The 27,485-nt window shown below is 47.8% G+C and overlaps 1 protein-coding gene across 2 annotated transcripts in view; it reads right to left on the reverse strand.

The window, feature by feature from the left end:
• The window catches only part of MIIP (migration and invasion inhibitory protein), a 157,796-nt gene extending 131,073 nt beyond the window's left edge, over positions 1-26,723 (reverse strand). Inside the window, exon 1 of one of the 2 annotated variants that reach the window (XM_069609904.1) lies at positions 26,598-26,723. The gene's annotated coding sequence lies outside the window, so the exon portion shown is untranslated. The remainder of the gene's footprint in view (positions 1-26,597) is intronic. The other variant, XM_069609905.1, reaches the window with a different exon arrangement.
• Positions 26,724-27,485: the final 762 nt, after the last annotated feature.

Raw genomic sequence — 27,485 nt, forward strand, 5'->3', positions numbered from 1 at the left:
ATTCTTCCAAAATAAAATCTCGCTCTATGAGCCAACCAGAAAGTTAAGATCAAGAAATGACAGATTAGAAACTAGAGCATTTTGCAAAAAAAGTGACAGGTTTCGCCTTTCCACTATGGTGGCCAAGCACTGGAATCTGCCATCAATGAAAATCCACACCCTACAGGAACACCCGAAATTTGGGCAAGTCTAAAAATCTGGCTCTTCGATGCTTAAAAGACAGAAAGTTTAACCTACAGCCATCAAAAAGCGGAAAAGACATTCCTCAATTTGATTTTCATACACATACACAACCTAAGGAAATGCTATACTGGCTAGGAAATGCTATACTGGCTCCCAACTGTCCTCCTAGAACACAATGCATGAGACTTAGGGACCTATAACAACTAGAAGACATCACATCAACGCACTGCCAAAACCACAAGAGAATGCCTTCCGTCTCCCAGAATACCTAAACCTCAACACAGGACATCTTCAAGCATCAACCACTGAAGTCGAATACCTCTCAGCAAAACAGCACTGACAGAAAGAGCAATGAAAGCACTAAAGAACCCCCAAGAACATTCCCTACCTTTTAACCAACGCCCAATTTCTCCCCACATTACTCGCCAGGCACAAAAGCAAACCAGCCACTTGCAAATGGATTTTTTTTAAACACGCACCCCAAACTGAAAAATCACAAACTGCACATGGATTTAAAAAAATTTAAAAAATACCCTCCCCCAAACCTTGAACATCATAAACTTCCAACTACAACCAACATACTCAACCACTGAACACACCCAAATTAGATTTGTTTAGGTTCACAATCAGCACAGGGCGACACTCTGGGCATGAAACCTTAACTGTCTCCTACACTGCTCACCTAGAAAGCTTACATGCATGCAGAGCTCAGGGTACTCGCGATCTACAACCTCAATACAAAGCACTACAAGCTTACCTTTTCCTCTACTCACAAATAATCCACCCACTCTAGCAGTTCCACCAGAGCATCTGGAAACCATGCAAATGGTATCAGTGCATGGTACACATCTAACAGCAATGCTCTACCTTAAATATATGATATGGAATTGAAAACATAAAGGATGAGTTGTAGAAGGACTCATTATGATGTGGAGTGGAAATGAAATGTTTATATAAAACTGTATCTGCACTGGCACTTTAGCATGCTAAATTATGTGCATTTTGAATGCTTCCAAATATTAAGGTTTTAAATAAAAATCTATTTGTAAATTTTAGGAAGCAATACGTTTAGTGTGTGACATCATACCAGCGAATGAATGAATCAATTCACTCGATAATTATTGAGATGTGAAGATAATGGTGATTAATTAATCTAATTGAACAGGTTGTGTCTGAATGTTTGCTTGCTTTAGGTGGGTTATAGAGACACCCACGAATTGGCTATGAAAATTAAGCTTGTTTAAGATCTTTATAAGTTAATTGTGTTGCTGCATAATGTTGTTAATGTCAAAAAACATCCACAGACTTTGCTACATCAGCAAAATGTTTCCTTCTACCTAAACAGCATCTGAACGTCAACGATTAAATGTGATTATGCATCTTGTGTTTTCCAAACGATACCTACATACCCCTTTCCCTCTTCACTTGGTGCGCATGCAGAGCACTGTCCTCGCCTGCTCCCCCCACCCTCCCAGCAGATTCAGAGTCGCCCCGGAGAACAGATGAGTGCAAATCCAGCATCAGATCCCATGCTGGGAGTGAGCTGGTCAGAGGTGCCTCCCCTACCATCTCGCATCGGGTGGGGAGCTGGATGCCAGCAGAAGCCTTCCTCAGCCCACTCTGCTTGTCGGCCTAATTGAACACGGCTCAGTGATTCAACATTCTAAAATGTCCACCCTATAGCTCGGCATCGGAGTGCCTTTGAGGATTGCCATGGTGCTGGATACACAATGCTTGCGATTGGCCTGCTCAAACTTCTTTAGGCTTAATCAGAAGCCTGCAAGTGACGAAGCCGGCCCCTGGCTCGAAGGCCCACTTCAAAGGCTCCTTTCTGAGTCAGGTAGGGCTTGGAGGGCCCTCTCCTACGTGCACCCCTGCAGCACATCATGGAACAGTCTCCAAGCAGGCAGCCCGTTACCGAACGAACTTGGACCTCTGGAACTTTACGCACCCTGCAGAATACCTGTGAGTGATGGCTGGCCATCGTCATTGACTCTCCACTACTCCTAACAACTGTTGAACTAAGGGGTGCCTATGCCATTCTGCATTCCTTGCCTTACTCAATCTCACTAATTCCTTCTTTCATCACATTTTGTGTCTCTGTTTGCAAATTCGAAGCCTGGTGTGTTTTCTAACATCTCTGCACCTAATTTATTCATTGCATTTTGTGTCTCTTTCTGCTAATTCAAAGCCTGCTGTGTTTAACATCTCTGCACCAATCTGCAGTACTAAAGTTTCCCCAGTGCATTGGATTTTCTTGTTTCCCTTGCCTACTAGGCTGTCTGGTGAGTGCTCCTACTGTGCTGTGCAGCCACTCCTATTGCTTCAAACTAACCTCCGTCAGCCCTATGGCACTCACCATCCCCCCCACCCTCCCCCCCCATCTTCTCCAACTGCTAAGATATCACCTATCCTCCCTCTCTCACAAAGTCTGTAAGATAAAAACCTTTAAAAAAAAAACATCCTGACCACTGATTCTGGTCTACCCATCATAGACACCAATGTTAGTGCAACTTCCAGACAGATCGTCACCGATATCCTCTTTTCTGTCCCCCTCTCCATATCTATGGACTCATCTCATCAATCCGCTCACATCCTCGCCCATTAATGGTGGCACTAGATGGAAGTACTCTTGGCGGGCTTCACATCACCCAGGTGTATCATTAATGTCTATCACATTGGCACCATCTTGTTTCCACCACCACCACTGGTGCCTGCCATCCCTCATTAAATTCCTTCCCACCCCCGCTACTCCTCCTTCCACTAGCTCTGCCCCCACCCCCTCCGACTGGTGTACCACACCCCTGTTCCCCTCCTCGGAAAACTTTCAAAGGTGGTGACATCTAGAAAGTTGATTCATCACACCAGGCACTGCCGTAATGGTATTAATTGGCCATTGATAGTAGCTGGGGCAAAATGGTGTGAGTGCCTGGGTATCTAATAGCAATGCCTGGCAAATTTCTAATACTTATACACATGCCAAAACCATTGGCTTTGCCAATGCTGGTTTGTAACAGGACTAGTGAAGGACATGCATAGTGCTTATAGAACGAGTGGCTGAAAGCAGACATGGTTAAGACATTTCTATTACACCAGTAATAGTTCACATCTCCAATTAAGTCATTAGCTTTCAGAAGACCGCTTTGACAAACCACTGGCAGGCACTTGGGGAGTGAAACGTTTGATGGTAAGACTTGATTAAAGCAAGCTGAAAGAGTTCCAATGAGGTGTTTTGGGTGGAGAGTGGCAGGATCTGGGGAGGAATGGCCACAGGGATTAGCATTGCCATGGACGGGCAAATAACTAAACAATTCCTACAAGCTGTGTCCCTCCTCATATGTTATTTCTTCCCATCTAATGCTCGTTCTGCCATCAAACACTCTGCAGACATCTGCCTCCTCCTTGAAGACCTTGACCCCGATATCCTTGCTCTTACCGAGATGTGGTTAAATGCCAGCTCAGTCACTGCTTTGGACTCCCTTCTCCCCGATGGCTATAAGATCTCCAAGCCTCGCCCTAACCATGTTGGCGGTGGAGTTCCTCTGATCCTCCCTTAGTGGGTCCCTTATTCCCTCATACCAACCCAGCCTTACTCTTCCTTGGAGAGCATGGTTATCTCTCCAACCTCCCCTCTGACCATAGCCATGATCTACAGACCACCTGGCCCTTCCACCCCATTCCTCTATGAATGGGCAGATTTCTCCTCCTCTCTCCTCACAACCACCTCTAAACTGCTTCTCCTGGGCGATTTCAGAATCCACCTGGACTCCTCAATCACAGCATCAACTCTCTTTCATGACCTCTGCACCTCGCTCTCCATTCTCCTTTCTGGCCCTACCCACTCAGCTGGACACTCTTTATGCCTTCATCCACACTGATCTTCGCCCCCATGATCACCCCACTCTCCTCTCTTCTCACCTGGGTCCTTTTGCCCCTCTGACCGCAACTCCCGCAGCCCCGTCAACCTCGTTCAAGAACATCTGTCCGATGAAACGAGCGTCAGCTGCTCCCTTTGTATCTACTTTCATACACCCCCTCTCCCCACTACAGACTGACTCTGCTCTCAGCAAGCTCCCTCTGTTCTCAGCAAGCTCCATCTTGCCATCACTAATACCCTTGACATTCTTGCCCCAGTCATGAGGATCCGCCTGAAATATCCTCCAAGCGTAGCACCTGGCACAACACCGAACTTGCAGCCCTGAAACGCAAGTGAAGAGCTACATAATGGAAGTGGCAGACCTCAGGTTCAACCTCTGACAAACTGGCCTGTCGTTTGCTCCAAAGGCAATCCAGGCTCGCGTCTCTGGTGCATCCAACCTCACAGCTGAACTCTTTAAAATCTACAAGGAACTAGCCAACCCTTTTGCAGGCTCCTTCTCACCTCTTCCCTCCCAGGCCCTCTGCAACGCACTGGACACACTGCAAAAGCTCAGGACATCCTGAACATCCCTATCCCCCCTCCTTGCCCCACCCCACATTCCTCCTATGGCCTCCCATCCCTCCCTGTGCCTTTCTCTCCTCCTTCTCTCGTATCACGCCTGATGAGGTCACCCGAGTGGTCCGCTCCATGAAGGTCTCCTCCGAACAGGTCTCCCCCTGTTCCTCCAAAACAATTAAGGACAATATTGGCTCTTTTGCCCTTGCACTTGCTAACTTCTGCAACCACCCTTTTGTTACTGGATCTTTCCCTCCTCCCTCAAGCACTCCCTTGTATGCCCCCTCCTGTAAACACCTTCTGCAGACCAGTCTTGTCCAGCCAACTACCGCCCCATATCCATCACCCCCTCCCTTGGGAAACTCTTGGAGAAGCTGATGTTGCCCCAACTGATCCAGCATACTGAATTTGTTGGTTGCCGCCACTACCATCAATCTGGATTCCGAGCATCCGTAGGCATGAAAACTTCTCTTTTGAACACCTGTGAGGAATTGCTTGCATCTCTTGACTCAACTCTGCAGCTGTTCTCATTCTTCTTGATCTCTCCTCTGCATTTGATACGGCCAACCACTCCATCCTCATAAAACGGCTCCACGATACCCTAGGTATATCAGAGCGGGCACTGGACTGGCTGACCTCCTTCCTCAATGACCGTCCGTCCCAGGTTATTCTGGGCTCTTTCCCTTCCTCTACCTACACCTGCCTCGTCATGCACGGAATCCAAACTCTTCGCCCTGGCTCTTTACCATCTTGCTCACCTCATTTCCACCTTGTCCCCTAACTTCCAGTGTTGTGCAGATTACACACAACTATTCCTTCAGACTTCCCTCTGACCTTCTCCTTACTTCCTCCATCATTCCCGACTACCTATCTGCCATCCAGCCCTGGAGTACTTCCAACGATCTCTTCTTCAACGCCAGCAAGATTGAGATCCTTCCTATTGGGAATCCTGTTCCCGCTTTCTTCCCCTCACTCTGACCATCTTCTATGGGCTCTTCACCTTCTCCTTCATCTCTAGCCAGAAACCTTGAGTCCTCTTCGACTCCTCGCGTTCCTCCCTCCCTCACATTCAGGACCTTGCCAAGAAGGTCCACTTTCAACTCCGCCCCCTAAAAGGAACTCTTCCTTACTTCACTTTCTCCAGAAGCTCAATGGCTCCGGAGCTCAGGTTCTCTCTAGGCTAGACTACTACAATAGCCTTTATCTATCCTCTTCTTCTCTACGACCCCTTCAGCTAATCCAGAATAGGGCTGCAAGACGTATCCTTGGCCTCAAGCCCAGGAACTGCATCGCACCAGGCCTAAAAACAAAAAATTAAAACAAAAGCCACACACTCCACTGGCTCCCGATTGCTGCGAGGATCAAATTCAAATCACTCTGCATCATCCATAGGACTGTCTGGTGTGGGGGACCACACCATCTACAACTTGCTCTCACTAAATACTCTCCCTCCAGATCTTTACGCTCCTCCAGCAACAACTGTGTCAAGCGCTTCGCTAAACAGCGAGCTGGTGGCCAATCTCTTTCCCCGGCAGGCTACCTCCTTTGGAACAGCCTCCCTCTTCCTCTTTGTTTTGAGCCGGATCTCCTCAAATTCCGGAAGCTAGTCAAGACTGTTCTTCTCACCTCTTCCTTCCCTTCCTCCCTCCACTGCTAAACCCAGCAGTTGCTGAGATTGGTGACCAGGGCCCTTATGTGTCCTCCTGGGTCCTGGCCTCCCACACCCAATCACCTTTAGCATCCGCCCGCTTCCACCATTGGCCTATGCCACCACAGGCCTGCACTTCTTTATTGGCAGCTGACCACTCTCACCCTCGCCTAAAAGGAGGACTTTAGAGACTATCCAAGGTCATCTGATGATCGATCTACACTGGAAGTCATTTCCACATCATCAGATGGTATCACGCTGTTAAAGTCATCAGAAAATGTCTCAGAATGGTGGGGGGATGAGTTTAGGAGGACTTCATGAATATGCCAACATCATCTCCATTTTAGAAAAGTCTTTAATCCTGATGCTTTTAGGATGACTTGCTGAACACTTCAAGAGGTTGCACATTTGCCCCTGCTGATTTGGGGATTATTCTGGGATGACCTCAAGAGTTTGTAGGATGATATGCGGACTAATACAGATTGTCATTCCACTTTTGCTTAGCTGCACTTGTGCTGAATGACCCCCGTTGTGGCAAGGGTAAAGCTTAAGACTATATTGTGCCAAAGCGGAAGCCAGAGGCCTAAACATAGCATGCACCCCTTGGGTAAGAATCCTTTGCCATTCCAGTCAAAAGCAGGCACCCAGCACCCTCACAATCCCCAATGTGGCATGGGTAAAGCTTGAGACTACGTTGGGCCAAGTGGAAGGCGGAGGCCTAAACATAGCATGCACACCCTGGGTGAGAATCCTTTGCCATCCCAGTCAAAAGCAGGAACCAAGCACCCTCACAATCAATAAATGTCCATGCTCACTGCCCCAATATAGGCCAGTATTCACATGCATTCATTTACACAGAAATAATGTTTGCTTTGCGCATAATCCACCAATCAACAACCATAACCAAAAGGACCTCCATGATTTAAAAATAAAGAAAACACATAGGATCCAAAAAAGAAAGAAGCAATAAACAAACAGAATCAAAGTCCCATCAACGGAGGTCTCAACTACCCACAACCAAATACAAGCAACAAACCATAAACACTAAAGACTAAACCCAAAAGACCAGAAAGGATTGTCCACCAGGGGGCGCAGAGATGAGCTAACTGCTCTGCGCAGAGCCTCACCCACGGGTTTGTTCTGGGTTAAGAGCCCCCCCAGAGAGCCCACACTGACAGTAACAGCCCACCCCCGTGTGTGCCATACCGGGCCGCCCCCTCACAGGCCTCCACCCCCCCAAGCTCTGGGGACCGAGGAAGGCAGAGATAAGTCCTGCTGCGGAGAACTAAGGGAGAGCCCTGCTCCTGATCTGGGTACGGGCTCCACAGGAGCGTCACCAGAGCCAGGGCCTTCAAGTGGGGTCAAAGAGTGGCAAAGCTGCGGCGCATGGCCTGCGGGCCTGAAGCCCCCTCCCCACGCCCGCCCGACGCGCAGGGACTAGAGAGGGGTGATCACTGACAGTGGAAGTAGAAGGTGAGGAGTGAGGGACAGCCACAGGGCATCTGAGCCTCTCCCCCCCCCCGCCACCAGACCCGGGACACGAGGTGGCTGCCCCCCAGAAGGCTGAAGTTAACTGGTGGGGGAGGGAGTCCCGGACACAGAAGGAGGGGTGATTGACGAGGCCCGGACCACCGCAGGGCGTAATAAATAAAAAATAAAGGAGACTGAATTCCACAGGCCTCGAGAGGGAGAACTTATAACCGGAGGGTCATTGTGGGCTGCTAGACCAGTGAGAAAGTGCAGTTGAGGGGCGGCCCCCCAGAGCACCCTGCAACCCCCACTCCCAGACGGCTGCCATCTGAAGGAGGACTGCCCTGTCGCGGGACCAACGTGTAGGGGCACTGGGGTCAAAGCCGGGCAGACCTTAGCTGTGCCCCTGTTCCATCCCGCCCTGCTGGAGCCCACCCCACATCCACTCCGGAGGTGGGCTGCAGGAACCCAAGCAAGGCGGGCCCCCCTCCCCAACATTACAGTCTATCAACAGTCCATTACTGAGCCCTAAGGGAACCCAGAACAAGGAGAAGTACCATTTGAGGGCAGGCTCCCTCCCCCCCAAACCAACCTGAGTGCCCCAGGCTGGATTCCACTGCTGGGAGGGCTTGCGCCCCCTGCAAGGAGTGGTGTCCCTCCCTGGTGATTCGGGCCCCCTTGACTCCACTGCAGCTTTAACCACCTGGCACTGGTGTGCTCGACTGGAGCGGGAGACTAATCATCTTCTCCAACATAAGCCGCCACCCTGCTCTTGCGGTTTTCCCTGAAGGCCTGTCACTCATGAATTTGTCTTCGACGCTCCAAAGATTACACCACGGAGCAGTCCCCAGACAGGCCCAGGTGACTACACTCCTCTTGCAGTCTCCAAGCATGGAGGACTCCCAGTCCCTTAGGAAGGACATGACAGTGCTGCTCGAGGAAGGGGCTTCACATCAGACAAGACAAAAGGCTTGACGGGCGTGACAAGAAGGTGGACAATATGGACGACAGAATTCAGGGCTTTGAAGCAAACCAATCATCGGTCGACATCCTGGAGACCCAGAGTGACATAAGAATCTCGGTACTGGAAAGAAGGGAGGAACAGTCTACCTTGAAAATGGATGATTTCGAAAACCAAGAACGCTGGTGCAACCTGAGGTTTTATGGCTTTCCAGAAAGGGATAATAATTAAAGCCATAAACAAAGACGTCAGAAAAATCTTTAATGACCATAACACCATGGAACCCACCATCGATAGAGCACACAGAGCAGGAGGGGGCGCCCAAGGACTGCGATCAGTATTAGCTAAAGTCCATTACTACTCAGAAAAAGCAAAAATACTGGACATGGCAAAAAAAAAAAAAAAAAGTGGCTCGGTGAACCTCCCGTACAGTTGGGAGGGCCGTTTGCACAGGGTTTCACATGCTCAATATTTCAGTTAGGCCTATTCTTCAGAAGGTTGGGTTAACAAGTCAACACGGTTTGGTTTATGACACCAGTTCACAGGACAGGCGGTCCCGATAAAAAGATAGTATATGGCTCAAATTCAGATTTGAATGGCTAATATACTTTGGCACTGGGCTCACTAAATGTGAGGTTTAAACTCCCCAAACAAGAGATCCCCAACAACCCACGAATTCCACCGATCTAGGTTGAACATGTACCTACAGGAAACACACTGGCAGAGAGGAAAGGCAGCCTTTATAGCCAAAGATATATATATGGTCATTGGCGCTTCCAACCAGTCTAAAAAGAAGGGGGTTGCAATTGTGGTGGCTACCAAGCTAAACTTTGTCCCTAAGGCGTAGTTAAAAGATCCCTGTGGTCACTAAGTAATGGTCAATGGGGAGAATAAACGAAAATGCAGTTACTCTTGTCTCAGTGTACTGTCCGAATGACGGACAGGACCAATTCTGGGATTCATTGAAGGGTAGGATTCAATCGCTCGAAGGTTCATTCATTATAGGGGGCGACTTTAACATGGTCCTGGACCGAGCCAGAGAATGAAAAGGGCAGCCCCCCCCGTACACACGTGCACACGCACAACAACACAGCTCTCTGCTTTCAACAGACCAATGTAGAATTTGGAGTGGTGGATTCTTTCTCCCAAGGGAGTGGGTGGGACCACCCCCCCTTTCACTTACTACTCCAAAGTGCACGACATGCTCAAGGATATGCTACCTCCTAATCAAAAGCTCAGTGCTGGAATCAACCACAGAGTTCATAATGTGGTCGTATCACGACATGGTCAGAATTAGAATAGGGGAATGGTTCTCAGTTAAACACAGTACGAAATGGTCATGCAACGACTGGTTGTTAAGATAAGGAGATGGCCCAGACACTGAGGAAATCCATCAAAGAAAGTTTTTGCTTCAATGACTGGCGAGGTGGGGATTCCGGGAGTGTGGGAGGCATTCAAAGCAACTATCCGAAGAGTCTTAATAGAAAATGGGAGCCAAAAAGAAATGAGAAAGAGCAGCACAGGTGTCAGCACTTAAGGGCAAGATAGAAAAACTGCAACTGGGGGGAACTGAGGTCCCAAATGCCCATGGAGACCAGGAGAAACTACAAAAACACAGAGCCGAACTGAAGGCCCTCCTAATCCATCAAACAGAACGTAAATTGGCGTTCCTAAAACAAAAATACATGGAAAAAGGGAAGCAAGCTGACAAAATCTTGGCTTGGAGGGTAAGGGAGCAAAGAAACTCTATAAGAGTAGCCGCAATACAACCAGCAAGAGGTGAAAAACTTCTAGACGACACCCAAATAGGCAGAGGAATTTCCTAAATATTTTGAAAATCTCTATATACGAACGAATATAATGGAGGAAGTTTCCAACATCGACCAATGTTTAAACGCTCTCCCCATCCCTTGTCCGTCTCCAGACAAAGTAGCCGCTCTGGAAGCCCCATTTACTGAGGAGGTTCTCGATACCATAGGTAAAGTTAAGTAGGGCACGGTGCCTGGGGAAGATGGCTTCATGGTTCCAATCTTTAAAACGTTCCACTCTACTCTAGCCCCCTTCATAACCAAACTGTTCAACAATGTCCTAGTATCTGGATCCCTCCCGAGATCCATGCTCTAAGCCCTCATAGTCGTTCTCCCAAAGGATGGCAAATACCCATCACTATGCCAATCCTACCAGCCCATTTCTTTCTTGAATACTGACGTAAAGATCATGGCAAAAGTCTTAGCAAATAGAATTCACCATGCAATGTCCTCCCTGGTCCATGGAGACCAAGAAGGGCTTATCCCTGGCCTCCAGGGTTCAGATAATATAAAAGGGGATCAATCAACTTAATGCACAAGTGCAAAATAAGGGGATGAGTGCTTACTTGGTCTCAATAGATTCCAAGAGAGCCGTTGATCGAATAGAATGGATTTACATGGGGAAGGTCCTGCAAAAGATGGGGTATGGTAACAACTTTAGCAATGGATCTTGGTCCATTATAATGACCCGGGGGCTAGGGTGACAGTTAACGGCACTACCTGGGTCCCCTTCCACCTTACTAGAGGAACTATACAAGGCTGCCCCATTTCCCCCTTGTTATATGCCCTTACGATGGAGCCCCTGGCCATTTCAATTATGGAAAACCAAAATAAACGCAGGAATTCAATGTGGTATCTTAACTCTTCTTGCTTGCGGATGAAATCCTATGCTACTTGACAGATGTAGAAAAGTCCCTGCCTGAACCGCTCTCTCAAATAAACCTGTTTGGACGGTTCGCAGGCCTGAAAATAAACATTCCCAAGTCTAACATAATGCCCATTAGGAGCAATGATGCCGCAACAGAGACAAAAGAACCATAGGTGGGATGAGAATTGAGAACATAGTTACCTCGTACTTGGGAATTAAAATCCCCAGGGACCTTGCAAGGCTGGTAGACCACAACTTTTCCCCAATGTTGTTGAAGATCAAAACAGATTTACCTCGCTGGGCCCCCCCTAACACTCTTGGTTTGGGAGAATGGTAACAGTTAAGAAGAATGTACTTCCCCGGCTGCTTTACCTATTTACTGTCCTTCCTACCCCTCTCCCTGAACCCATTTTTGACAAACTAAAGATAAACAAATTCATATGGAATGGGAAGAGGTCTAGAATTAAAAATTACAACACTAACCCTTCCTAGAGATTACGGTGGCTTTGGGCTCCCCGATGTTTGGTTGTGCTACAAGGGGCCCCAACTTCGAGTCATGTTAGAACACCTTAGACACAGTGGACTTCTATCGAAGACCTATGCACTCACCCAAAGAAAGTTAGGGACTTACTATGGTCCCCAACAAAAGCCATCTCCAAACGCATTAGGAAGCCTCCCACTCTGGCTGTCTTGTGCAGTCTATGGAAAAAGGGTAGCATAATAATAACCTCCTCTCTTCCTGGCCATCCCCGTTGAGTTCGGTGTGGGGGGTCCCCATTGGAGAGAGGGACTTTCGCCACTCACAAAAATGGCCCGACAACGGTCTAGTGAGCTGGTCAACTATTCCCGGAAAGCCAATTTATTGAATTCACTCCCTTCTGAGTCTCTGGGGGCAGATTCTCTGAGCGTTAATGAGTACCGTTGCCTCAAGGGTATCCTGTCCGACCCGAGATGGCTCCCCAAGATGTCTAGACCCCTCACTCCCTTTGAGAAACTCATTAAGGAAGTCAGATCAAGAAAGGGAATCCTGTCCAAAATATTGATTACGTACAACCTGGAAGGGAAACAGAATTGCAAGCGGTTGTGGGCCGAACAATCAGGGCAGGAAATTCCAGAAGAATCCTGGGTAATATGTACAAGCTAATGTTTTCTGGCAGTCTTTACACCTCAGCAAGGGAGCACAACTTCAAAATACTACACTGTTGGTACCTACCGCCCCCCCACCCTTAGACTTTTCAAAATGTTCCCGGGATCCTCCCCAGTCTGTGACGAGACGGGTTCATGGTTCCACAGGTAAAGGTTTACTCGTCTGAAGTCCTCAGTTGGATCAAAGACACAGTGGGAATAAGCCCTCACCTGGAACCTCTCCAACTGCTCCTGGGTGTCCCAGACGAGGATAGAAATGAGACAAGATTCCCAAAATGTATTGAAGCTATGCTGAGAGCGGGGAGAATGGCTTTAGTCCAGAAATAGAAGGGTGTCTCCTTACCCCCCAAAAATGATTGGTTGAACAAACTATGGGACATATTTACGTATGAGAAACTGTCTGCTGTGGTGAATGACTTCCTGGGATCGTCATTGAATGGGGGGACTTTTATGTTAAAATGGGGTAGTGATAAACCTAAACTCTTGACCGCTACGGAGTAATCACGCTATCCTCTGACCATGCCAACGCCAGAAGGGTACACAACTAGCCAATCAAAGGACTGGTGCAGCTATTAACTGTGGCTTACTGCCTCTTGTAACTGGACTACTGTTCATTCTACTAGAAAGGCCGCTGTGATTAACTCAGGGGGTGTGGTGGGGAGATCTGTTCAAGGAAGTTTGACATGTTTATGTGCCTCAATTTTGTGATTTGTATCCTAAAAAATGTCAATAAACATAAGTTAAAAAAAAGACCAGGAAAAACACTAAATCGAAAGGACGCCCACTCAAAAACACAATCCACACATCATGCCTCGCCACAAGACAGACAAAGAAGCCAGAACAGACAGCATAAATAATAAGAAAACCCAAACCACTCGGGAAGGCACCGACCAGCATGATCCCACAACCCCAAAAAACATCCCAGATGGCCTAAGGAGACATACAAATTACAGAGCAAAGAGACTACATTGCTCGCTACTTATCCACATACAACGTGGTAAACAAAAAAATGTCACAGCAACAATGAACCGACAGCCAACAAGCGTTACAACCAGGACAAGTTGTAATCCATCACACACTACACCCCCTACATTACCAAGACTGGAACAACAGAGGGATAGCTACCCTATTTACCACCCGGACGAACAGGCACCAGCCAACCCTGCCATAAACCTCATCGGTCTTCTCGACAAGGAGACTGACCAACAAAGAACAACTCCACACAACAGACTCAACTGGGGAAAACCCACCTGGAACGGAAACCAAACCAACACCACACCAGTCAGAACAAACAATACTAACAAACAACCCGAAAGGGAAATCTGACATGAACTCAGCCTAGTTTAAGACAGCTTTTTCATATCTCATGTGGCCTGTAGCATTAAGGCAAGGAAAGATGTTAATTAAACATACAGCACATTTTAACACAGAAGGTTAGTGTGCTACACTTGCTGAACAAATATTCGTAGGCTCTGCAAGAGCAGTGATGTCCAGGAAGGGGTGCTTTCCTGCACTTGAAGATGGGCAGACCCCAAATGACAGCTAACAGCCTGTTTTAACTGCACACCATTAGGTGTGAGCTTGGACTTACCACCTAATGGTGTGATCTGAGAGCAGCATGGTTGACCTCACAAGGGGAAGTGTTATATCCGATAAGGATTCAAGAACAGGAAATTGACAGACACGAACAGAAACATTGTGCACATTCGCACAGTTAAGGCCCATGGAGTACCATGGAGAAAGATAGGTAACAAGTGAGAGAGAGGTCTCTTGACAACAGATAGCCAACTTATCTAGTAGCCCACAGAAGCATTCCATGCGCAGTGCTGTAGAGCTTCAATAAACAGGTGCAGAAATCCCACTGTGAGGTGCAAAACCCACCCAATGTAGTTTTACATAGGAGGCCCAACTCGAACGAACACAGCGACACACTAGCTCTAGCTTCCACTGCTCCAAACGGCAGATATATGACGAATGCTCAGGTGCAGGGAAACCATGTAACTGGATACATAAAAGGCCCAGCACAAAAAGGGGGAAACCAGGAAGCACAATAGACTTGCGAGTGAATTCAAGGCGGAGGGCCTGGGGAGGAGTGCAGAGCAGCAGCAAAATAGGAGCGAGACAGCCAGGCCAGGCTAAGCAGAAATCGTCAGCCCAAGAAGGAGCCGTCTCATTTGAAGCACACTCCGCTCTAAACGTGAGTGACAGGTGTTGATTGCTGTGTGCATGGAGACTGATGGTGTATAGCATAGTGTAGCATAGCTTCATAATACAGGTTACACATGCTGTTAACTAATAGAACAATTGGTGGTTTTAGTTTATCTATTCAAACATGCTCTTCGCCCAAATGGCAATCTTGTTCATAGGTGTGATGTTATATCTGCTTTGGCTTTAGCTTGCTTAATGAAAATAAGAATCCTCAGAAGATAAGGGGGGCGGGGGTCATATTAAATGCATTAACATGATAACTCCTGTGTCAAGTGTAAGATTCAGATTAATGAATCAGAGTGGTATCTCTTTGATTCTAAGAACTTTACAGTTCCTGACTGCATATGTTTAATCATGTTGGTAAGCACATGAACCTAGGCATGCCTGTCTTTTAGCGCTGAGACACAGCCCAGGGTGAGTTTTGACATGAATGACTGATGACCAGCGGTCTGTTTTCACAGCCTCAAACGAGTTGGAGTTAAGAGGCTCATGGTCACACCTAATCATAGGCAAGCAAGACAAATCAAGCAAACTACATTGCAGCCGCCTCAAAGTTCGATCCATGGCAAAACACTCCGACTTCCTAAGCGAAGGAGACACAGACGTACTGTTCCTTACAGACAACTGGTTATCAGACAACTATAAAGCCATCGCGAACAAAGCAATATCCAACAATTATAAATCAATACACGCCAACAGAGAAAACCGAAAAACCAGGCGGAATCGCAATTATACACAAACACGTCCGAGCATCTCAAATCACCATCAATGTGGAAGACTATGAATCCCTCCTCATCAAGATAGAACTCAACAACTAATCCAACACAGTATTCCTCCTGATCTACAGACCACCTTCTTACAACCCCAACTTTGCAACAAATCTAACGGACAAGGCTGCCATGCTATCAACCCACCACGACAACCTAGTCATAGTGGGAGATTTCAACATATGGTTCGAAAAAGAAAATGGAGTACACAGCAAACTCACTCTGCGCACTCCTGTACACCTTGCAGTTCAAGCAAATAGTAAATGGATCCACACATGACATCGAAGACACCCTGGATGCAATTTTCTGCAGGGAAGGACTATGCACATCAGCACTACCTACACCAATGGTGTGGAGTGACCACTACTTGATACCATTCTACATCACACCCCAAACTGGCCGAGAAGTAAATACTCTATACCAGCAAGAAAAGAAACTGGAAGAACTTGGACCCGAGGCCCTAACAAACCTTCTAGACGCAACCGTCCCAAGCGAAAGAGATCCCGCCGATACAAACATAGATACAACAAAAGACACTCAACAATTGGATCACCAAGGTCCTTGACCAATAAGCACCAGCTAAAACATTCAAAGCAATACCAGAAAAAAAGTGGTAGCAAAATGGTTCACAGAAGAACTGAAAAACAACTCCCAAAAAACTACATGGAGAGAACAATACACCAGACAAGACAAAATAAAATACCAAAGACAACTCAAACTGTACAAAGCAACAGTCCTCAAAGGAAAAAAGAAAATCCATCACCACTACACAAACATCACCACCATCTGAGAGCAAAAATAGACACAATATATCAACCTAGCCGGGGCAAATACAACTGCAACCACTGGACCACAGACACCAGATGTTACAGCAAAACTCATCTGCCTAGAACCAATCACAGAGGAAACTTTTGCCACACTGATCAAGGACACCAACCTTACAGGATCACCAATGGACCCCGGCACCCTGGACGTCTTCAAAGGGCACGCTTCAGGAACCTAATGAATCTATCGCTCAAAAGAGGAATAGTACCGTCCTCATTCAAATCAGCATACATCAAACCACTCACACAAGCAACTACAGACTGATAACATGCCCTACCCAGTGAAGATCCTCGAGAACCACGTCTAACAAATCCATCTAAAACACGTCGACACAAATACTCAACCAATCACAAGTTGGCTTCAGTCCGAGGAGAGGAATAGAATTAGCACTTCTATCAATATGGGACGACCTGAAAATAAACTGAGACAACGACACCCAATCGGCCCTGCTTCTATTGGACATATCAGCGGCTTTTGACACAATCAGCCATGCAAAACTAATAAAAAGATTGATGGCATGTGGCATACAGGAATCTGCACTGTAATGGCTTACCTTATTCCTAACAAATCTACCCAACACCATTCATCTCAAACACCAAGCCACAGAGTTTCAGCCTCTCCCCTCTACGTTTCAACATCTACATGTGCCCACTGATGAAAATCATTCGAACCCACAGATCACCTACAACTACGCAGACGACAACTGATTGTGAAAACAGAACAAAGGAACAAAATAATAACCCCAAGAACTGCCTCACAGACATATACAACTGGATGACAACGAACAACCTCAAACTGAACCCTATGAAAACTGAAATTGCTCTCACCCGCAGGATTCGACGGAGGGAACCAATAATTTCAACTGGCCAATCGGCATGGGAACGCAACCACACTACCAATGTAGTAAACAACCTAGGGATAATCATCGACAATGGACCATCACTGGAACCGCAAGTCAACGCAATCACCAAAAAAAAAAAAAGCTTCTTCCTCTTACAACTACTCATATGTACCTCTCGTTCCCCCAGAGAACCCTTACAATCATATCCCTGATCCTCACAAGAATTGACTACGCAAACAGCCTCTACCTAGGAATGTCAGAAAGACTCACCAAGAACCCCCAAAGGGTGCAAAATACAGCAGCCAGAATCCTACTAAAAGTAAACAGAAGAGACCACATCACTCCAGCACTGAAAATCCTGCACTGGTTACCAGCTAAAAAGTGCATCAAATTCAAAGCACTCGGCATCACCCACAAAGCCTTGCACAGACCAGGAGCGGAATTCCTCCAAGACAAGATTAGCTGGTATCGCCCATCTAGGGAACTAAGATCCAGCAACGACCTACAAATAGAGGCAAAACACTAAGAGAAAAAGGAATTCTGAAGAACTGCGTTCTCACATCTAATTTCTAACACCTGCCCAAAATAATGAGAACCACAGAAGACCACAACACCTTCAGGAAACTGCTCAATGCCTGGCTGTTCAACAGACAATGACAACCTAAAAGGGACACCGACAACAACCACACCACAGACAAACTAGAGAGGAGACGAGAGGGACCAAAGAACCGCAAAGAAGAACCTGGCTAGATGCCGGCAAGCGGCATCCAAAGGGCCACCCCAGAGAGAGACCACAACGAACTGACCAACTTTACTAACCATCTTCCCTTCCTGCTCCTCCTACATAACTGACGCCTCGACACCAGATCTTGGACTAGCCACACTCAAAAATACAGAGAACCATTACTATGCCGACATCCAGAGTGAACCACGCACATAGCCCAATACCATCTAAAATGCAACAACACCCCAAGATGCCGGACTACATAACAGGTACGACCACCGGTGACTCTGAATCCCTTAGGGACACCATCTAACCAGTGCATACGACCAACCCATCGTAACCACGCAACACTAACACCAACACAAAACACTACCACACACCCGAGGCATGGTGACAAATATACCACATGCAAAACAGTTCCTCCTTGTTCTGAACCTATCCTCTCAGCCCTTTCTTCCACTAACCTCTCCGCCCCCGTTTTGCAGAGCCACACGAGCGCATGGACACTGCACCTGGGTGGTAGCGCTGCCCGGTACAAAACAACTTAATATAACATAATGCCAGTAATCATACTAGAAGAAATCGTGCTCACCATGGCTCTGCCACACTCCTGTTGGCTTTGCCTTTAAAAATGTCTTGTCACAATAAGAAAAAATGTCCAAAATGGCTGCACAATGCAGGCGAGTCTAGATGCGTAATAATGATTATTTGCTATCCTTGATGCCCACCACAGTAAAAAAATAAATAAATAAAAATAATAATAATTATTATTTTTTTTTTTTAAATGGCTTGACTGTCCTAAATGCCAATCTAAACACAGAACGGCTTAGTCATAGAATCCCAGTAAAAAAATAAAAAAAAAAAAAAAAAAGAAGAACAAAAATGTTTTGAAAATGTGGCTAGATAGTCCAGTGCAGCCACATTAAAGTACATAAAAAAAAAAAGAAACAGCATTTTGGAATTGCATTTATGATGGATACCCATTACAAAGTGTTTCGTGATTTGGATCCCAAGATGGCCGCCGAAGAGAAAGCAGCGGGACCGTGGAGCTCTCACCACCTGGGGCCATAGACAATAAAAAGAGCCATCCCCAAGCAGGGATTTATCAATGTAGGCTCGGTGGTGGAGTGCAGCGGTGCCGATCGCTGGGGGACTTTGTCAGAGGCGGGTGTGTGGTTTTCGTCTCTGTGGTGTCTGAGGTGCAGAGGCACTGCGCCCGCGGCTGTTGCAGGCCGAGCTCAGAGACACGAGCGCAGACCACAAGCAAGAAGATAAAGACCTGAGGAGGCTATGGGCCCAGTGCAGCTACGAGGCGGGGTAGCGGAAAGCAGCCACTATTGGGCCGCAAAGGAGCCCATCAGGAAGGAGCTGCCTGCGATATTGGAGGCCCACCGGGGCTGGATTCGTGGAGCGGGGGCTCCCCTGCTGGCGAGCACCAGCAGGAAGATCGAGGCGGATCTCTCATTGGAGAAATCAGGACGATCCAGAGGGGCCATACCCGTAGCGCGCTGCTGAGAGCTGCGCAGTTCAGAAGAGCACCGGCGCTGCCAGGAGGCCCGGCAGGTGGAGCACAGCAAAAGTAAAGACGCAGGAATGCAGTAACCCTGAGGGGCTTGACTAACCCCCTTGGGGGAAGAACCATCACAGGTCAGCGTGCGCCCTGGCCCAAGGAAAGGGGGCAAGCAGGCAGTGATGAGCAGGCAGTAATCCCCAGCATTGAGCAGAGCGACGGTGAGGAGTGGGTGAGCGCGGTGGGAGGGCCCCTGCACAAGCTTTGAAGCCAGCACTTCTGCAGAAAAGACCAGGGGAGGTCCTGTGGCGTCATAGTCGGAGAGGCAGGAGGCCCATTGGGGTCAAATTTCGAGTTGCATATAGTGAATCAGCCACCGCACCCCCATCTAGAAGCACAGTAAGGGTGAAAAGGGAGCAAGAGGAGCACCATGCATTTGAGACAGTGACCGGTGGGGTCCTGGCCTCCCCGAGCCAATCCGGAGGCCGAATAGAGGGATAAAGAGTCCATCTACATCGAGGGTGGGCAAGGAAGACAAGGGAGAGGCCATTTGGTCGGGCTCAGGGCTGAGTGATTCTGGCACCAAGGCCAGGACGAGAGTCATTTGAAACCCGAGGAGGACAAACAGTGGCTCACCTGCGCAGAGTTAGAGGGGAGTTCCAACCCCCCCGCACAGTCAAGGGCGGACCCACAAAGCGACAGAGGCGGGGGGTCTTACGCCCTGAAAAAGTGGCCAGAAGAGATCCAAAGGGTGCGACAGGTTATCAAGGAGAAGATGAGGGGGCAGGGCTGCCCCCCCAATCAGACCTGCCTAAACCCTATGTCCAAAAATAAGGGCATGGACATGCAAGATGCCCCTAAGTCGGTGAAAAAAATCTGCAGAGACTCTGGCGCAGACACAGTGAGGTACCGGCTGGGGGAGATAAGGGGCCCGGGGCAGGAGAGGATTTGGGGTGGCGCTGGCAGCCACCGCAAAAGATTGGTCACCCAGGAGGTCAATGGTTTCAGGATTTTGGGGACAAGATAGCGAACACCATTCAATCGCAGTTTAGCATGATGCGAGCGGAACTGCCCCAATCGTTGCAAGAGGTGAAGGAAACATAACTAAACCAGAGGAGCGGACAGATACAGCAGAGATCGCCATACAAGAAGTCACAGGACACAAGGAAGATCCACGAGCTGGTAGAGCAATTAGCAAGGGTCATGCAGAAGCTCGAGACCCAGAGGGAAGACCTTGAAAACCGCTCTAAAATATCTAACTCCAGAATAAAGGGCCTTGCTGAGGAGGTGGCAGACATGGATCTACGCACAACGGCGCAGCAAGTGTTTGCAGACCTGCTTGAAGTGGAAGACTGGTCGGGATAGAGCTGGACCGTATATAAAGAGTGGGGCCAAAGAGGGGAGAGCCAGGGGCCTGACCCAGAGATGTAGTGGTGGCCTTTCACAAGTACGGGCAGAAGGAGATGGTGCTGGCGGCTGCCAGGAGGGCCAGATCAATCAGCTACAATGGCTCGGAACTTCAGCTATTCCAGGACCAAGCCCAGACCACCCCAGTGAAGTGTAGGATGATGGACCCGGTGGTGCGTGCGCTCATGTGAGCGGACATATGCTATAAATGGACCTTTCCCTTTGGACTACTGTTCGAATGGGAAGGAAACAGCAGCGTGTAGCCACCTGTGATGAAGGTACCAGGGTACTGAAGATTGAGGACTAATAATGTCTTGGTTTATCTACATGGGTCTAGGGGGACCCCACAGGTTTACTCTGGGTTGTTACAAGGGCTCAAATCCAGAAATTATGGACGGGGGAGCTAGAGGCGGGTTGAGGCTGCCCAGACGGGGGAGGTGAAGGAAGAGGGGTTTTTTGGGGGTGGGGTAGATCCCAATGGCAGCCACTCATCATTAGTGCAAGCCGCACGGTAAGACGACCATGGGAAAGAGGGAAGTGCTTCGGGTGACCTCCCTAAACATCAGAGGACATAATTCCCTGGTCAAGAGAAGGAAGGTGGAACAGTTCTTGGCAACAGGAAAAAGTTGTCCCCTCTCCCATTTAGCCAATTCTATACAGCCCTCCTAATTTCAATGGGGGCATAAACTTGTTCCTTCCTTGTCACGTATTGAATCAACACTAGATGCTTAGACAAGGGGACTACTGGGGAGATCTTCACATAACTCTGCGGATGGTTGTGGTCTATATCCTTACTTACAAGTCATGCCGAGGCCACTATTTATTAAGGCTCTATATTTGCTGAATAGTATGACCATATGCAACCAACTCTAAGGGAAAAACAATGTGGTGAAAGAAACCACATTATATAATACAAGTGTGTAGTGAGCAATTTACAGTGACACATATATACAAAGGTGAAACAAAATTAAAACAAAGTATAACAATATTGCACTTTAAATCCTTAGTGCTAAACAACCGGTGTGCAGTGAAAGAATAAGCCTAAATCTGGCCTGAATATTTCCTGCAACATATTTTGTGTGACATAATCAGACAGAGCAATTATTGGACTGTATGCAATATCACATGAATCTTGAGGCTGGGCTTCCTCAAGGGTTAGTGGTTTGAGCAGAGTGTTCTTAATAGTTCTCACAACAGTGCTCAGGGTTGACTTTTTAGGGTCTAAAGCCTTGGACTTAAGGGATATCTCTGTATTAAGCCTAGTTCTTGGGGCGGGGGAAGTTGAGAATTTTAGCCCTCCAAGAGACGCACATTCAGAGGAGAGACTGGCTTAAGCTGAAAATCAAGGGATGCTGCCATCTGTTCTAATCCAATGCCCCAGGGAAGACAAGGGGGGTATCGCTTTTCGGGACATCCAAGGCTACCAGGTCATAGCCACAGAGGATAAGTATCTGGCGGCCGCTCTCATTTATTAATTTATTTATTTATAAGTAATGAGCCAGTAACTTGCGAGTATCGGGGCGCAGAAACAAGGACACGAAAGAAAGTCTAAGTGACGGGACAGTTCAACTAGTGATCTCAAGATCAGTGAGTCATAGGTGGCGTTATCAGTCCAAGAGGTAGGTTTTCACTAGCTTACGAAAGCGCAAGTAGTTGGGTTCTTTCCTTATGTTGACTGGCATATTATTCCAGATACCTGCTGTGATAACAGGAAAGGATTTACCCAGGCCCGCTTGTGTTTGTGTGGCGCTACTGTGATCCTATTTTGATGCATAGATCATAGGGTGCGGCTTGGAGCCTAAGACTGTATGCTTTCCAATGGGAGTGGGGGACATAGACAGTGGCAGCAATCTACACCTCCAATATGGGGCAAAATGGGTTCTTGTGGGTGACACTGACCAAATTGGAGACTTTTACCAAAGGGCAGATAATATTGATAGGCGACTTTAATCTGGCGTGGGACCCAAGAGAAGACAGGAGCGAAAGGGTGTTCAACAACCAGGTAGCACCACCTGCCTGCTTGAATGAACACATGGCCCGATTGGAATTGGTAGATGGCTGGAGGGAACTCGGGGGAGCTTCACATTTTAATCCCACATTCATAGATCCTTCTCAAGGATAAATTACTCCTGGATTTCGAGGTCACTATTGGGTAGGTTCGCGGGGATAGAGCTAAGAGTGATCGCCCCGTCAGACCATGCGCCCATAACAATTACCTTAAATAGGGTGCAGAACGAACCAGGCCTATGGAGGTGGAAGTTCCATAGCCACATCCTTAAGGATGGAGTCCTATGTGAGTACATATAAAATAAAATCTTGTGTTTCTCCAGAAGGTGTACTCGACCAGGTGTTGTGGGACGCTTTTAAGGCTACATTGAGTGAGGAGCTCATTGTGATGAAGTGTCGGAGGGACAAACAACTAGGATCTCTTTCAGGAGGAATTAGAAGCTAAACTACACAAATAATGGCGCAAATGGCAAATAACGCAGGGAGTATGCTGCAAAGGGAATATATGCCCATTAGATGTTTTGCAGACTGGAGCTGCAGAGCGTTTATTGCACTACCTCAAACAGAGGTATTATGTCAAAGCCATTAAGGCGGATGGCCCGTTAGCGAGGTTGATTAGGAAACAGAAACGATGAGAACATCCTTAAAATAAAGGCGGGGGGCCAAGAAAGCACTGCTCTACCTGACATAATTTCGTTTTTTACAGAATATTATTCATCCCTGCATACATCGAAATCCCACGAGGGGGGAGCCCAAAGGGAATACCTGACCCAGTGCCCTCTCCCCAAGATTACTCCCGAAGAAGTAAGGGCGGTTATAGCTGCCTTGCCATCAGGAAAGACCTCAGATAACATTAGGCGGGTCAGTCATCGGATTGAAAAAGTAAATAAATCTACAACCCCTGCACTTATACTAGCGTTGAATGCTGAGAAGGTTTTTGACCGGGTCAAATGGCCATTCCTCTTCCATACCATAGAGGCTATGAGATTCGGTTCTAAATTAAGAGCCAACTACTAAACTCCCTCCTTGCGTCTGGCAATCAACGGACAACTTATCCAGCGGGTCACAATCTCACCAGCATTAGAGCCACCCCAGAAAGTAGGGGGATCCCCTTTGGAATAGTCGCAGCGTTTGCTTAGGACATGCTGCTCTTGATCACAGAATCAGAAACCTCCTTCCCAGGGATCTCGCAGGAACTTGTTCTCTATGGGGAGGTGGCAGAGTAAAAAATAAATGGCCACAAGTCAGTTATTAAACGTGACCGCCCCCTCAGAAAAGGTTCAGGAAGCGCAGGGTATAGTACCCTATAGATGGGCGGAAACCGGCTTTAGATATTTGGGGGGCCAGATTACTGGCTCACTGGGTGCTCTTTAGCATGCCAACTACACGCCTTTAGCGGAAAAGCTGCACCGGCTGCTGGCAGAATGGGTGCCCTTATCAATATTCTGGGTGGGGAGGATAAATGCCCTTAAAATGGCGACTTTGACAAAACTCCTGTACTATTTCAGGTTCATGCCAGTGGGGGTTCCCCAAGATTTCTTCAGGACCCTTCAAAACATGTGGGGTCATTTATTTGGAACTGCAAGAGACCCAGGGTAGCTATGCAGATGCTAATGTCTCCCAGAAGCAAGGGAGGGCTGTGAGCGCCAAACTTCTTCCTCCATTTCCTTGCGGCTCAAATCAGAGTGATCCAGGAATGGTTATGGGGCGATCCCAGGAAGGTCGGGTGTCGGATGGATAAATCAGTGGTGGGCTCACCGCTGGACGAGGTGTTGCAGCAACCCAAAGGGGAATAGACCTGCAAACATGTACCGTAGCAGGTTAGGGGCCCTAGTGGGGGAACTCATGGGATGAGCTGTGCGGAGGGTGAACTTGACCACCTTCCCCTCCCCGCTGATGTCGCTGTTTAGGAATCCCCAGTTCACACCGGGCATGGAGAGGGGTGCCTTCAATGGGTGGGAGGCGGCAGGGTGCTGCAAACTATGTGACATGTTCATGGGTTAGGACCTTAAATCCTTTTCACAGTGCAAGCAGGACTTCGGGATAGATTAGGGGGAGAGGTATTACTATTATCAACTGAGGCGCTGGCTTATGAACTCAATAGTCACGTCAGCGGCCACCAGGGATCTCACGCCCTTTGAACAGTTCCTAACGCTGGACATGGGGATAGGCATTTGGTAGGAGTGTTATATGGGATTATAGCAGAAGGGGCAAGGAGCCAGGTATGGCACTATATGGAGCAGGGGGAAACTGCAGTGGGGCAGCCGTTGGGGGGGGGGGGGTGACTTTGGACTCAGTTATGGGCAGATATCCCCAGGCTCACGCAGGCCATCCAGATTCATGAGATGTGGATTAAGATAATGGTCCAATGGCATCTCACCACAGAAAAACGACATACATTCTACCCAACTACATCAGCACTCTGCTGGAGGGGATGTGGGGAACTGGGACTGTAGAAGGATATCTGGTGGGAATGCCCAGTCATACAGCATTATTGGGGCATGATCCGTGCAGCAATGAATAGTGTTTTTGGCAGTCACATGCCAAACAACAGAGATGGCCATCCTGGAAATGGGCAGGGTTCTGGAAAATCTACACTTGAAAGCTCAAAGAAAGACATACGTCTTCCCGATAGTGGGGGCACACAAATGCAAACAAAGAACCCAAATGGATTCGTAAAATCTGGAACTTTGTGGCACTCTAGTCGGTGACCTGTTGGATTCAAGGGGGATCACCAAAGGTTTCTCTCAGACTGAACATTATCCTGCATTGGGACTCACTGACTGCATGGTGGCGGAGGAAAATTAGATTGCTGGTGCGAGTACTTGCTCCACTTGGGGAGGGCACCGTCATAGGAAGCTGTGAGGAGATATGGCTGAAGTCTCTAGGGGAGACGAGGACTATGAGGATGGGGTGGGGTTCTCAAACGGTGCAAGCACCCGTACAACAGCTGGTTGTAGAGCTGGCCACTCACAGAAACTTGGGACCGGGAGCCATCTACAGAGTTTATGACCTTGGGGGCGTGGGAACAGGACTGGGTGCGTTGATGGGATCATGAGTTGCATGTGTTCTTACTGTTGAAAATGCCAATTAATTTTTTTTTTTAAGTGCATTATTACTGTGCTGCCCTCACCAGCCAAAATCAGCTCCATGGCCCAGCACAAACACACAGACACACTCTTCGACTTAACATTCACTCATTGTTTAGAGGTTCAGAAGTGACCTTCTCATACATTTTATATCCCCCTGCACCTGTTCCAAGTAGGTACGGGGAAATGTTTTTTTCCATGTGCTTTGAAAAGTGCACATCTTTTGAAAAGGCTCAGAATCCCTTTACATCCTCTGCCTTGCACAGTTGAGCACTGGTGGGAAAAAGAGCCCCTCAATGTCCACAACTCCGATGCACACATTTAAATGTCCTTTGTGGAGTAGCCCGCACAGGTATGCGAGGGAGAGAATCTGTGTAATAGCCGCACAGCAGTTACTGCGTCTGCGCGCGCATTCCAGAGCCTGAACTGTACCGTAAATGAGATACCAACAACAGGCTGCCCTGTGTAATTTCAAAAAACCAGATGTTTAGAAAGTCACGTACTTACCATTTTTAAATTTCAACGTGATAAGTACAACGACGAATTACAGCTTCCGCTGCAGACTCTCGCTTCAACGTGCAGTAGCAAAAGGGCTCCTCTTACCAATTTAACAACAAAGGGGTGAGAACGATCTAAGTTGATGGATGCTAAAAGAAATGCATATAAAATTCAGCCCAAGAGCTGGATCGCATGCACTCACCTGATGCTGCCTGGAAACGGAAAAAGAGCGTTTGGTAAAGGTAGTGTCTAGTTCCCATCCGAGAAACGGCCATAGCAACGCTCCGCCTCCTCTTCATCACGTGGGCTGCTCGGCATCACGTGGGTTTCAAACGTTCAGTTCGTCATCTTTTATGCTTGAGCGGGAGGGGACAGAGCGGGAAGACAAGACGTTCCAGGAGCGGGAGAGATTGCTCCGTTACAAAACACGTTTCGTATTATAGTTGTTATTTGGTGTTTGAATTTGTTTCACTGTAAGTATTAAAGTTATCGTATGTTAATTGTTACTTTAACTTTAATGCAGAGCGGCAATATTCTGGAGGGAGTATTTCTGTGTATTTTGGGGGGGTTGTAAAGTGCATCAGGGGTGAGATTTACTTACAATACAGGCGGATTCAGTTGTATTCATTTTTCCGTTATTTCAGTGTATTTTGGAGATATGTAATGTACTTCACACGGGTGAGGCAATATATTGGGGAGGAGGTATTTCGGTGTATATTGCGGGTTTGTAATGTGCATTAGCATAGCTCTCAACTCACCCGCTTTTGGCGGGTGTCACCCGCCTTGTAAACAGGTGAGTCACCCGCCAAGCCGTGTGCACGCCCATTCATTTCAATGGGCCTCTCACCCGCCAAACACAAAATCGGGTGATTTCACCCGCCTTTGCATCGAAAAAGGTTGAGAGCTATGCATTAGGGGTGAGATTTACTTACAGTACAGGCGGATTCAGTTCTTTTTTGGGTTTCTCATGCAGAAGGGTGATTTGCCTGGGGGAGATGCGTTTTATGGAGTGGGGCTGGACACACCGCCTTCCCATAGCTCTCAACTCACATGCTTTTGGCGGGTGTCACCCGCCCCGCCTTGTAAACAG

The sequence above is a fragment of the Ambystoma mexicanum genome, chromosome 8 (assembly GCF_040938575.1).
Source record: "Ambystoma mexicanum isolate Mex_15411 chromosome 8, UKY_AmexF1_1, whole genome shotgun sequence".
NCBI lineage: Eukaryota > Metazoa > Chordata > Amphibia > Caudata > Ambystomatidae > Ambystoma > Ambystoma mexicanum.